The sequence below is a fragment of the Gopherus evgoodei genome, chromosome 1, assembly GCF_007399415.2.
Source record: "Gopherus evgoodei ecotype Sinaloan lineage chromosome 1, rGopEvg1_v1.p, whole genome shotgun sequence".
Lineage (NCBI taxonomy): Eukaryota > Metazoa > Chordata > Testudines > Testudinidae > Gopherus > Gopherus evgoodei.
Genome location: NC_044322.1, coordinates 304727935 through 304741729, shown reverse-complemented (window position 1 = coordinate 304741729; position 13795 = coordinate 304727935). Strand labels below are relative to the sequence as shown.

Below are 13795 nucleotides of genomic sequence, written 5' to 3'. Positions count from 1 at the left end.
CCAGGTGGAAGCGTTTCCTTTACAGCTGCAGTACGCTCGATCTTGCTCCTGCTGAGGTCTCGATCCCCTCTATCTGGCCTGCCTCTGGCCTTCAGCGGCAGGATCTGGCGGTATCATCGCTGAGGATACTCTCAGCAGCCGTCCCTACCTTCCAGCAGGCTAAGATGGACGTTCAGTGTCCCACGCTCTATGGGTTCGAGGTCCCTCAAGGGCTTGGAGCGCTTGCACCCTCGGGTGCGCCGCCCAGCCCCGCCCTGGGGCCTCAACCTAGTCTTGGCCAGACGGGTCTCTGAGATCAGAGCTCTTACGAAGGTTCCACAAAGACAAGGTGCAGTTGTGACCGCACCCGGCTTTCCTCCCTAAGGTGTTTTGGCCTTTCGTGTTACCCACAGCTCAACGCAATGGGCATAACCTTTGCACTCCTTGGACATCTGTGGAGTGCTCGCATTATCTTGTGCTGACAGAATCATTTCCTAAGGTGCCCCAGCTCTGCCCTGGAGCGGGCCAAAGGGAGGGCTTGCTTGTTTTCCTCTCAGAGGATCTCATCTTGGGTGATGGCGGACATCCCCACTTGTTCTGATTTGGCTCATATTTCACCAAGCCACATCACCGTGCATTCTACCAGGGCTCAGGCTTCATCTGCCGCCTTGCTGGCTCGTGTTTCTACCCACGAGACCTGTCGCGAAGCTCCATTGGTCCTCGGTCCTTACCTTTGCTTCGCAGTATGCCCTGGTTATTCTGCCACATTTCACTCCGACCCCACCGCCTTTGTAAGGCTTGGGATTCACCTAACTGGAATGGATATGAGCAATCACTCGAAGAAGAAAAGACGGTTACTCACCTTTGTAACTGTTGTTCTTCGAGATGTGTTGCTCATATCCATTCCGCACCCGCCCTCCTTCCCCACTGTCGGAGTAGCCGGCAAGAAGGAACTGAGGAGCGGGTGGGCCGGCAGGAGTATATATGGAGCGCCATGGTGGCGCCACTCTAGGGGGCGACCTGCCGGCCCACTGAGTTGCTAGGGTAAAAGTTTTCCGACGAATGTGCACGCGCGGCGCGTACACCTAACTGGAATGGATATGAGCAACACATCTCGAAGAACAACAGTTACAAAGGTGAGTAACCGTCTTTTTTCCTCTGCTGAGAGTTCTTGTTTTCTAATAAATATTGATACAGGAGCATTGATGCAGACAGTCTTTATGGATCTGTAGAATTTTTATTTAATTAATATTTCTAGTAATGGAGATTCTGTACTTCCTCCTTCGAGAAATATCTTAACCAGACCCTGAAGCTTCACATACATATGTATATTTTTAACTTTATATACATGAGTAGTAGTCCCATTCAAAGAAGTACTCTCACATAAAGTAAAGTATGCGCATATGTGTTTGCAAGGTTGGAGTCTAACTTATTTTAGTTTAAAATTCACTAAAATGCACTGGATCACCAAAAGTAGCTGGGGAGTCCAAGTAATTCTTATAGCCTTACGAAGATAACTTCTTGAGCTCCCTTCCTGCAATGTACTAAAAGGCTCTAGATCGGGGGAAGTAACCTATGGCACGCATGCCAAAGGCAGCACGTGAGCTGATTTTCAGTGCACTCACGCTGCCTGGGTCCTGGCCACCAGTCTGGGGGCCTCTGCATTTTAATTTAATTATAAATTAAGCTTCTTAAACAGTTTAAAAACCTTATTTACTTTACATACAACAATAGATGAGTTATATATTATAGACTTATAGAAAGAGACCTTCTAAAAATGTTGAAGTGTATTACTGGCATGCAAAACCTTAAATCAGAGTGAATAAATGAAGACTTGGCACACCACTTCTGAAAGGTTGCCAACCCCTGCTCTAGATTCTGTGGGACATGTCTTCCAGTAATTATAAAATTACTGAATGCAGCCACCACCTCCTAAAAAAAAATTATCGGCAGCCAGGAGTGAAAATGGGAAAGTCCGGCAGATACATTGAAAGGAACATATACAAGATATTGGTATATTGGGGAGAACTTACCTCATCTCCATGCCTCAGACATTGCAACAATATGAGCAAGACTTCGAGCTTGTATATAATCACAGTTTATCTAATAAGAAAAAGTGAGTATATACCCTAATTTCTGTTTAGAGCATAGGCTCTGGATGGAGAAAAGTTGCCACAGCTTCCAATTTTTAATAAGTTTATTGAATATTATGTTGAGTATCCTGATATCAAAGAACAAAATACTAATAGGCATAATATCTGCATTTACTGAAATAAGATCTTAAAAGATTGCATTATGGTTTTGCCCAGATCAAAAGGCATTTCTCCTCTCATCCTGAAATTCAGACAGGTAGTTCCCCAACTAACCCTTTGTCCATGGTTACAAGTGTTAAAAAATGTATTGGAGAAAAACACAAACTGTAGGTTGGGTCTGCAGATGCAATCAGTAGCCTAACCCAGCTCCCATTATAGTTTGTAGAATGTCAGAGTTGGAAGGGACCTCAGGAGGTATCTAATCCAACCCCCTGCTCAAAGCAGGGCCAATCCCCAGACAGATTTTTGCTCCATATCTCTAAATGGCCCCCTCAAGGATTGAACTCACAATCCTGGGTTTAGCAGGCCAATGCTCAAACCACTGAGCTATCTCCCTGCTGGAAGTTCTACTGTTGACTTCAGTGGGAACACATTCTATTCTTTGTTCCTGTCAATTTAGGATTATTTTTAGGTGAAGGAGCCTGGAAATTTTTAATTTCTCTTGAAAAGAAGACAGTATGCCAATTTACTATGCATGAAATAATTGCACATAGGAAGAAATCAAATTGTAGTATTAAGAAGATGGTTTAACTTTTATAAGGCCACCTTAAAATAATCTAAATTTTTCTTAACTTTCTGGGTATTGTAAGATATAATTGTAGAGAGTCCATATTAGTTCATTGTTAGTATTATTCTAGCAGTTGAGTAAGATATTTTTTCTAGTAAAGGAGGATGTATTGCATGGAGAAGCTGGGTGAATCGTTAATAATTGATATTTATAGATCAGCTATTCCTATTTTCTTTCTTAGCCCTGGTCTACACTACGAGTTTAGGTTGAATTTAGCAGCATTATGTTAATTTAACCCTGCACCCGACTTAAAGGGCTCTTAAAATCAATTTCTGTAATCCTCCCCGGCAAGGGCTTTAGCACTAAAATAGACCTTGCTGGGTCAAATTTGGGGTAGTGTGGACGCAGTTCGACGGTATTGGCCTCTGGGAGCTATCCCAGACTGCTTCATTGTGACCGCTCTGGACAGTACTCTCAACTCGGGTGCACTGGCTAGATAGACAGAAAAAGCCCCCGGAACTTTTGAATTTCATTTCCTGTTTGACCAGCGTGGCAAGCTGATCAGCACAGGTGACTGTAGAGTCTCAGAATTGCAAAAGAGCTCCAGTATAGACTGAACAGGAGGTACTGGATCTGATCCCTGTATGGGGAAAAGAATCCGTGCAGGCAGAACTCCTTTCCAAAAGACGAAATGCCAGTATATTTGCCAAAATCTCCAAGGGCATGATGGACAGAGGCTACAACAGGAACACACAGCAGTGCCACGTAAAAGTTAAGGAGTTGAGGCAAGCTTACCAAAAAACAAAGGATGCTGGTCAGAGCCACATACATGCTGCTTCTATGATGAGCTGCATGCAATTCTGGGGGGGGCACCTACCACTACCCCACCACTGTCCATGGACACCTGCAAGGGGGGAGTCTCACGCAACAGGGATGACAATTTTGTGAATGAGGAAGATGATGAGGAGGAGGAGGTTGAGGATAGTGCTCAGCAGGCAAGCAGAGAATCCCTTTTTCCAGGCAGCCAGGAACGGAACTGTTCATCACCCTGGAGCCAATACCCTCCCAAGGCGGGCTCCCGGACCATGAAGCTGGAGAAGGCACCTCTGGTGAGTGTACCTTTTGTAAATATAATACAGGGTTTAAAAGCAAGCGTGTTTAATGATTAATTTGCCCTGAAGACTTGGGATGCATTTGCAGCCAGTGTAGCTACTGGAAAAATCTGTTAATGTGTCTGGGGATGGAGCAGAAATCTTCCAGGGACATCTCTGTGAAGATCTCCTGGAGGTACTCTAAAAGCCTTTGCAGAGGCTTTGGGGAGGGCAGCCTTATTCAGTCCTCCATGGTAGGACACTTTACCATGCTAAGCCAGTAGCAAGTAGTCTGGAATCATTGCAGAACAAAACATTGCAGCGAATGGGCCCAGGCTTTGGTGGCATTCAAGCAACATCCGTTCTTTATCTCTCTGTGTTAGCCTCAGGAGAGTGATATCATTCATCATCAACTGGTTGAAATACAGAAAATTTGTTTTAGGGGGCATTCAGAGGTGCCTGTTCCTGCTGACCTGTTTGCTTTTGGATGAAAAGAAATCATCCCCGCTGTTAGCCATGCGGTGTGGGGAGGCCCGCTCATGCTGAGCTGTTCGTGTTTGGCTGACAGGGATCTTCCCTGATACTAGCCATGTGTAGGCGGGGAGCGGAGGTGAAGCGATCGTCCCAGAGAATTGGGGTGGGGGGGATAGATTGTGCTGCACATTCACCCTAAAACCGCAGCCCCTCTTTTTAAATGACCAACCTAATGGACTTTGCTTGATATGGGAAAGGAGGGCGCTGCTGTTTGAAACTGTTCCCACATGTTATGAAGACTGAAGAAGCCGAAACGCTTTGCCTTATCATGGCTGCCTGCAAGCCGAATTCTGTTGCCCAGCTGAGTGTGTGTGATGTCTCACACCAAACCAGCAGGCACTCAATATAAGAGGCAAAACGCGACCTTGTACCAAAAGCACATGTGCTATGAAATGTGAATCACTTGATTCAGTGTGAAATAGTCTTCCCTTTGTTCTCTAAAATGTATCTTTTAAAATACTACTCTCCCTTCTTTTCCTCCCGCAGCTGCAAATGTTTCTAAACTCCCCCTATCATCTCCATCCCAGAGGCTAGCACAGATTAGAAGGCGAAAAAAACATAAACACAATAATAGGTTTTCAGAGCTCATGCAGTCCTCTCACACTGAAAGAGCTCAGCAGAATACTTGGAGGCAAACAATGGCAGAGTCCAGGAAAGCGTTAAATGAACATAATGAGAGGAGGGAGGAGCATGCTGAGAGGAGGCAGGATGCAATGCTGAGGCTAATGGGGGAGCAAACTGACATGTTCAGGCATCTGGTGGAGCTGCAGGAAAGGCAGCCGGAGCACAGACCGCCACTGCAGCCCCTGTATAACCGCCTGCCTTCCTCCCCAAGTTCCATATCCTCCTCACCGAAATGCCCGAGAACACGGGGGAGAGGCTATGGGCACCCAGCCACTCCACCCTCAAGAATTGCCCAAGCAACAGAAGGCTGGCATTTAATAAGTTTTGAACTGTAGTGTGGCCTTGTCCTTCCCTTCTCGCTTCATCTACCACCCCACCCGGTGCGTCCCTCCTCACCCACCCCTCCCGGGCTACCTTGTGAGTTTCCCCTGATTTGTGTGATGAATTAATAAAGAATACATGATTTGGAAACAGTAATGACTTTATTGCCTCTGAAAGTGGTGATCGAAGGGAGGAGGTCAGTTGGCTTACAGGGAAGTAGAGTCAACTAAAGGGGTGGGTTTTCATCAAGGAGAAACAAAGAGAACTGTCACACTGTAGCCTGACCAGTCATGAAACTGGTTTTCAAAGCCTCCCTAATGCGCAGGGCGCCCAGCTGTGCTCTTTTAATTGCCATGGTGTCTGGCTGCGTGTAATCAGCGGCCAGGAGATTTGCCTCAACCTCCCACCCCACCGTAATCATCTCGCCCTTGCTCTCACAGATACTGTGGAGCAAGCAGCAATAACAATGGGAATATTGGTTTCACTGAGGTCTAACCTACTCAGTAAACTGCGCCAGCGAGCTTTTAAATGTCCAAAAGCACGTTCTACCACTTGCTCAGCCTGTAGTTGAACTGCTTCTTACTACTGTCCAGAGTTCCTGTGTATGGCTTCATGACCCATGGCATTAAGGGATAGGCTGGGTCTCCAAGGACAACTAAAGGCATTTCAACATCCCCAATGGTAATTTTCTGGTCTGGGAAATAAGTTCCTTCCTGCAGCTCTTAAAACAGACCAGAGTTCCTGAAGATGCGAGCATCATGCACCTTTCCCAGCCATCCCACGTTGATGTTGATGAAACGTCCCTTATGATCCACCAGTGCTTGCAGCACGATTGAAAAGTACCCCTTGCAGTTTACATACTGGCTTCCAAGATGGTCCGGCCCCAAGATAGAGAGGTGCATTCCATTTATCACCCCACCACAGTTAGGGAACTCCATTGCAGCAAAGCCATCCGCTATGATCTGCACATTTCCAAGAGTCACTACCCTTGATAGCAGCAGCTCAGTGATTGCATTGGCTACTTGGATCACAGCAACTCCACAGTAGATTTACCCACTCCAAATTGATTCCCGACTGACTGGTAGCTGTCTGGCATTGCACACTTCTAGAGGATTATCATCCCTCGCTTCACAACTGTGAGGGCTGCTCTCATCTTAGTGTTCTTGTGCTTCAGGGCAGGGGAAAGCAAGTCACAAAGTTCCATGAAAGTGCCCTTACGCATGCAAAAGTTTCACAGCCACTGGGAATCATCCAAGAACTGCAACACTATGCGGTCCCACCAGTCTATGCTTGTTTCCTGGGCCCAGAATCAGCGTTCCATGGCAGAAATCTGCCCCATTACCACTATGATGTCCAAATTGCCAGGGCCCAGGCTTTGAGAGAAGTCTGTCTGTGTCCTCATCACTATTGTGATCGTGCTGTCGCCTCCTCGCCTACTTTTGCAGGTTCTTTACATACTGCAGAATAATGCGCGAGATGTTTACAATGCTCAGAACAGCAGCAGTGGTGATGAGCTGAGCGGGCTCCATGCTTGCAGTAGTATGGTGTCTGCAGGAGAGAAGGAGAGCAGAGTTGCAGCAGAAGCGGTGGATGACGATGGATGCCACGAGAATAGATATTTATACAGAACGATGAGAGGACCTGCCAGGTGGATTCATGGCACCAGGGGAGCAGATTTGCAGCAGAAGCGGTTAAGGACGACGGTTAGCACCTCGCACATTTCCTGAGGAAAAACACACGTACCCAGGAGCATATGACAGACAACATGGAGAAATTTGCTATTGAGACAAGAGCAACAGAGCAGAGTTGCAGTGGAAGCAGTGTATGACTAGAATTAGCAGTCCTACTGCACTGTCTGCTGACAGCAGCACCCAGGACACAACAGCGACAGTGTTGATGAGCTGAGCTGAGTGGGCTGCACGCTTACCGTGGTATGGCGTCTGCACGGAGAAAAGGCACGAAACGATTGTCTGATGCTGCTTTCACGGAGAGAGGGGTGAATGATAAAATGTACCCAAATCCACCCGCGACAACGTTTTTGTCTCATCAGGCATTGGGAGTTAACCCAGAATTCCAATGGGTAGCGGAGACTGCAGGAACTGTGGGATAGATACCCACAGTGCACTGTTCCTGTCATGATATAATCCCCCACTCTGAACCTTAGCATCCAAAAGATGGGGTACTAGCATGAATTCCTCTAAGCTCAATTACCAGCTTAGTACTTGTAGCGCTGCCACCAACCAGGAATTCCAGTGCCTAGTACACTCCGGTCCCCACCCCAAAACCCTGCCCAGGGACCCCCAAGACCCAGTCCCTCTGGATCCTAACACAAGGAAAGTAAACCCTTTCCCTCACCGTTGCCTCTCCCAGGCTTCCCCTCCCTGGGTTACTCTGGAAGATCACTGTGATTCAAACTCCTTGAATCTTAAAACAGAGGAAAATTCACCTTCCCCCCTCCTCCTCTCTCCCACTCCCAGACTCTCCCTGAGAGAGAAAGTAATCCTAACACAGAGAGAAAATTAACCTCTCTCTCCCCCTTCTCTCCTTTCTCCCCACCAGTTCCCTGGTGGATCCAGACCCAGTCCCATGGGGTCTCACCAGAATAAAAAAACAATCAGGTTCTTAAACAAGAAAAGCTTTTAATTAAAGAGAGAAAAACAGTAAAAATTATCTTTGTAAATTTAAGATGGAATATGCTACAGGGTCTTTCAGCTATAGACACTGGGAATACCCTCCCAGCCTAAGTATACAAGTACAAATTAAAATCCTTTCAGCAAAATACACATTTGCAAATAAAAGAAAACAAACATAAGCCTAACTCACCTTACCTACCTAGTACTACTCACTATTCTGGACATATAAGAGACTGTATCAAAGAGATTGGAGACTGTTCCTGATCACTTTCCTCTCCTCTAAATGCTTCAGAATTGATTCATTGAGGACCTGCTCCATAATTTTTCCAGGGACTGAGGTGAGGCTGACTGGCCTGTAGTTCCCTGGATCCTACTCCTTCCCTTTTTTAAAGGTGGACACTACATTAGCCTTTTTCCAGTCACCCAGGACTTCCCCCAACTGCCATGAGTTTTCAAAGATAATGGCCAATGGCTCTTCAATCACATCCACCAACTCCTTTAGCACCCTCAGATGCAGCACATCCGGCCCCATGGACCTCTGCTCGTCCAGCTTTTCTAAATAGTCATGAACCACTTCTTTCTCCACAGAGAGCTGGTCACCTCCTCCCCATGCTGTGCTGCCCAGTGCAGCAGTCTGGGAGCTGACCTTGTATGTGAAGACAGAGGCAAAAAAAAAAGCATTGAGTACAGTAGCTTTTTCCGCATCCTCTGCCACTAGGTTGCCTCCCTCATTCAGTAAGAGGCCCACACTTTCCTTGACTTTCCTCTTGTTGCTAACATACCTGAAGAAACTTCTTGTTACTCTTAACATCTCTTGCTAGCTCCAAGTGTGATTTGGCCTTCCTGATTTCACTCCTGCATGCCTGAGTAATCTTTTTATACTCCTCCCTGATCATTTGTCCAATCTTCCACTTCTTGTAAGCTTCTTTTTTGTGTTAAGATCAGCAAGAATTTCACTGTTAAGCCAAGCTAGTCGCCTGCCATATTTATGATTCTTCCTACTCATCAAGATGGTTTGTTCCTGCAACCTCAATAAGGATTCTTTAAAATACAGCCAGCTCTCCTGCACTCCTTTCCCCCTCATGTTGTTCTCCCAGCACATGTGAAGTGCTGTTGGTAATTATTCTTAGTGGAACTTGGTAGAAATATATTCTCTTTGCAATAGATTTCTCCTTTCTTTTTTATGTTAATTACAATTGATCCAAATGTCATAGTGACTCTGGGAGCATTCTTTCCTAATATTTTTTTATAAAAATAAAATTCAAAATAGAGAATTTATAACTGAAATATCCACTTGTATTATCTGTTTTTCTAGTTCATTCTTATATCATGCCTAGGACTGTGGTAAAATAACTTATGTCTACACAGCAATTAAACATCCGGAGCTGGACCAGGTCAGCTAACGTGGGCCTGGGCTGTAATATTGCTGTGTAGACATTCGAGTTTCAGCTCTGGCTAGAGCCTGAATGTCTACACAGCAATTTTTAGCCCCCCCAGTCTGAGTCAGCTGATCCAGGCCAGCCATGGCCATGTTGCAGGTCTTTTATTCCTGTGTAGACATACCTCAAATGCCTTCCAATAGTATAACAAATTACATGACTAATATCTGTAACATGTAGTTTCCAGTTCTTTGGAAAAATATCAATTTAGAATTCTCTACTGCACTTATTTTTGGTTTTATAATCAAAACAATTCTGTAATATTTTCATTTTTCTCAAAATTCAATTTTGAGAACTTAAGTTTCCTAATTTTTACACTGATTTATAGAGTTTTGAATAGTCATTTCTCAGAACCGAGTTACCTGTGAAGTTTATTGCCCTATTTCATGCCCAACCACAATTGCATAAAGCCGGGCCCTGTGTTTCCTCAGTTAATCTGTCCCTGTCTAGTAATAATTTTCATTGTCTTTGCTGGCTTCAATCAGCAGCTGTATTGAATTAATTCACTGTATCCATGTGAGAAATATTCTTATCATGATTTTAACGATGGGGAAATTGAAGCACCAAGGGAGTGATTTGCCTGAGGTCAGACAAGTCTTTGCCAGAACCAGGAGTACAACTCAGCTGTTAGTTGCCATTCCTAGGCTTTAGCCATTAAGCTACACTACTTCCATTTTTCCTACCAGAAGCATGTTGTTTTTTAAATTATTTTGATGTCACAAACAAAGTTACGGTTGCTACTTATTACAAAGTTGCAAGGACTCTGAGGAAGCACAAATTCTGTTTCTCTGTGTATGTACTTTCTTTAATAACATGACTTAAAATGTCTTGTAAACCATATTCTAGTGTGGTATCTGGTATACTTATTAATTAAAAAAAATAGTAAAGGTAAAGAGAGAATATTTTCCTTTACTTTTCCCAAGCCTGTCCTTTGAGCAACTTGTTTCCTCTGATTTTTTGTTGGTAGAAATGTGTCTGCTTCTTGTTGACATGATTTCAGCTTTTTCAACTACAGTGAAACTTGTTACAAACTGGCACTAACGGCATTGCTGTTTGTATTAGCAAGACCCCACTGAAGGTGTGGTGTTCTGCTCTGGCATCAGCTCCATCATCATTAGCATTAAAAGTTTTGTTAGCCAAATTATCCCCATAATTTGATAGCCCTGATCTGTCTAGTGGATTTGTAAAAGAGCAGCCCCATCTTAGCCCACATCTACACAATGGACCTTACAGCGGCACTTCTGTACTGCTGCAGTTGTGCCACTGTAAGGTCTCCTGTGTAGCCACTCTATGCAGGTGGGAGAGAGCTCTCCTGCCAGAATAATTAAACCATCCCCAACAAGTGGCAGTAGCTATGTTTCCATTTTTGTAAGTGAAACTTGGGCAGGGGGCTGTTTTTTTTTTTAAACACCCCTGACCAACCCAAGTTTTGCTGACAAGAGCTTGTGTTGACAAAGCTGTAGTGAATTAACTTATTGATGCACAAGTTATGCTGGTTCTGCAAAGCTGAGCCAAACCAAAGTAAAATCAGTAAAATAATGGCATTGTTCTAAGTGCCCCTGATTTTATCATGAGTCTTGCAGGGTTTGGGGTTTGTTTTTAAGTGCTTTCCTTAAACTGCTTTAATAAAAAAAAAAGGGTTCTGACCCTCACGTTTATGCAGCAAAACTAGAACATGTGCTGTGACTATCCTAAAAGCCAGAAGATCTAATATCCCTATTGATTGTTTTTTATACAAGTCTTCTGATTTATTAGGGCCAGAACCTACAACCCCACACCCACACTTTCACAACTACAGATCCCAGAAGCCTATGCGGGCAGAGACCTGCGCCGCAACGGGGGCCCTGCCCAGTGTTTTCCCGCGGATTTTACGTAATCCCGGATCTAGGCGCGGGAACTCTGGGAAGGACTCTCCGTCTCCTGACCGCAGCCTGCGGGAGCTGGGTCCAGGGCGGCTCCTTTCGGCGAGTCCCGAGGGGCGTGAGGCGGGCTCTGCGGAGGGTGGCGCAGGGTCTGCCTCGGCATAGAATGCTCCCGCCGGCCGGCGCCATCTTTGCTGGTTGGGGGTAAGAGGGGATCGTGTTCCCGAAAGGCAGCAGCGCCCCGTCCCTCATTCAAGATGGCGACGGCGGGGTGATTGACATGCCTAGTCACGTGGGCACTAGCGGGTGAGCCCCTCTCTCCCCGCACACGATCTCTATGGTGCAGCCGGCCACACAGGCGGCGGCGACGCGGGAAGGCGCCTGAGGGGGCTCTCGTGCCTCAGCGGAGGGGCTGCGTCGGGTGGCCTCAATCAGTGTCTCTTCAGCAGCGGCCGTACAGGGGGGAGCTCGGCTCGCGGGAGGAAGCGCCGCCGCCCTGTCGCGGGGCTCCCCTGGGGCGGGGGAGGGGACAGACCCGCGCCCCGCCCGCCCGCCGGCAGCGCTTGGCTCCTCGTTCGTGCGGATTAAGCGGCCTGCGCCCGTGTCCCCGCCAGCTACCGCGGGGCTCTCGGGGCAGGAGGCGGGCAGCGGCGGCAGGTCAGTGCTGGTCACCGGGCAGGCACAGGCAGGGTGACCAGCTGCACTGGCAGCGTGGGATGCGGGTCCTGGCCCCTGCCCGAGCGGTGCCAGGGGAGGGAGGGAGGGTCTCGCCCCGCCCGCGCTGGGGCTGTCAACGCTAAACCCGCGCTTCGGGCCGGCTGGCGGCTGTAGTGTCGCTGTGAGCGCGGGGCGCCCCGCGCGTCTCTCTCAGGTCACGCCAGGAACAGGGCAAAGCCGAGCAGGGAGCTGGGCGGGGTTTCCCTCTGCTTTTCACAGCCAGGCAAGGCGAGTCTGGCTGATGTCTGCGGCAGATACGGGAGACGAGGAACATCAAACGACCAAGAATCCTTGTATCTCCGCTCTGGTTTCTCTGTAATTTCATTTATTGTCCAACGTTGCCTGTCTGCTTATTTTCCTCTTCAGGATGGGTCGGGTGCACCATGGCCCTGGCTGAGGTAGTAGTTTGTGCTGTTGGTCGGGTTGTGACATTGCCCGCTGTGGAGATAACTGCGCAAGCTACTGCCTTGCTAGTGCTGGTGATGATCGGCTGCAGATGAAGACAATGACAGTGGGAATCCCCTTTGTTTTCCCGGGATTGCATGCTGATGGGGTGGCAAACAATTCTTCCCCCTCCTCCTCCTGCAGAAATTGAGCCTTTCCTTGGCTACTGAAATGTGAGTGATTCCTTTTTACACCAGTGAGATAGATATTGCTCTGTTGGTGCAGCTGGATGGAAGACCATTAGTTTGCGGCTTTTTTTACACTATCTTATGGAATTTTGGCTGAAGAGCCAGTACAGTATCTGCTTCTTTTAATGCTTAAGGTTATTTTTGCCAGCCACCTTTTGAAGGGGATGGCTCTAATGTATTCTGAAGACATACAAGTTAATGACTGACTGGTATTGTTTCTGTGTATTTTGAATATATGTTGCTTGAAATGTTGTATTTGTATTTAAAATCACAAGTATATATTTATACTGAAAAACTATGGATATTGTCTGGGACAAGCTAATATGTATGAAGAGCATTTCATTGCTTATTGGGAAGACAGTATTTGTACAATACAAGCTAATTAATTTTATTTTGCTTAACGTTTACAGATTTCTTCTTCTGAATCTTTAAAATGTCTGGGGTACATTTTGATTATTTCACAGTAAAGCAAATTAACCTAAGAAGTATGGATGGCATAAATTCATATTGCTCACATTTTTTATCAGAGTGCTGATTGAGAGATACTTTTTGTGAATTTTAATATGTTGACCACGCTTAATGGTGTGAATCTAAAATGTATTAATATGCTTACAATAAACATAACTTTGTCTTGTATTGAGAATTTAGTTCTTCAATTATATGTCCTATAACACTGAATTTACATTATTTCTGCATGTTTGCTATTCTAATTTCATTTGATACATCAGAAAAAATTGTCAAAGCTATGACTAATTTTTTTAAATAAAGCTAATGCCTTAGCACTAGCTATCTCTCACAAATATATTATATTTAGTAAATTGGGGTAGAGTTGGTATCTCATAAATAAGGGGGCGGTGTCTTAATGTTTCAACTTACCAATAAGCAAATACATTTTTGGTTTCCAAATCAGACTGAAATAATATAATAAAAATATATTATGTGGCTTTAAAGACTTTTTTTTTATGTTGGGTACAAGTTGAACATGTAAAGTATTCTTACAGGATACAGAAAATCTTGTATCTATCATTTCACCCCATAGTCTTTTTATACATTGGTAGTACATTTGTGCATTGCAGTACTAGCCCTTTGTAATATAATTTCGTCTTTAAAAAGTAAATATGATTTTCACTCTCTCACTAAGAA

At 45.6% G+C, this 13795-nt stretch overlaps 1 long non-coding RNA gene across 3 annotated transcripts; it reads left to right on the top strand.

The window, feature by feature from the left end:
* Positions 1-9507: 9507 nt before the first annotated feature.
* Positions 9508-13436, top strand: LOC115644475. Of its 3 annotated transcripts, none has more exons than XR_003998505.1 (2): positions 9508-11507; positions 12387-13436. It is a non-coding gene; the product is annotated as an uncharacterized LOC115644475 (long non-coding RNA). The 3 variants fall into 3 exon arrangements; XR_003998503.1 differs by having other exon boundaries at positions 9522-11609; XR_003998504.1 differs by lacking the exon at positions 9508-11507 and adding an exon at positions 11616-11960.
* Positions 13437-13795: the final 359 nt, after the last annotated feature.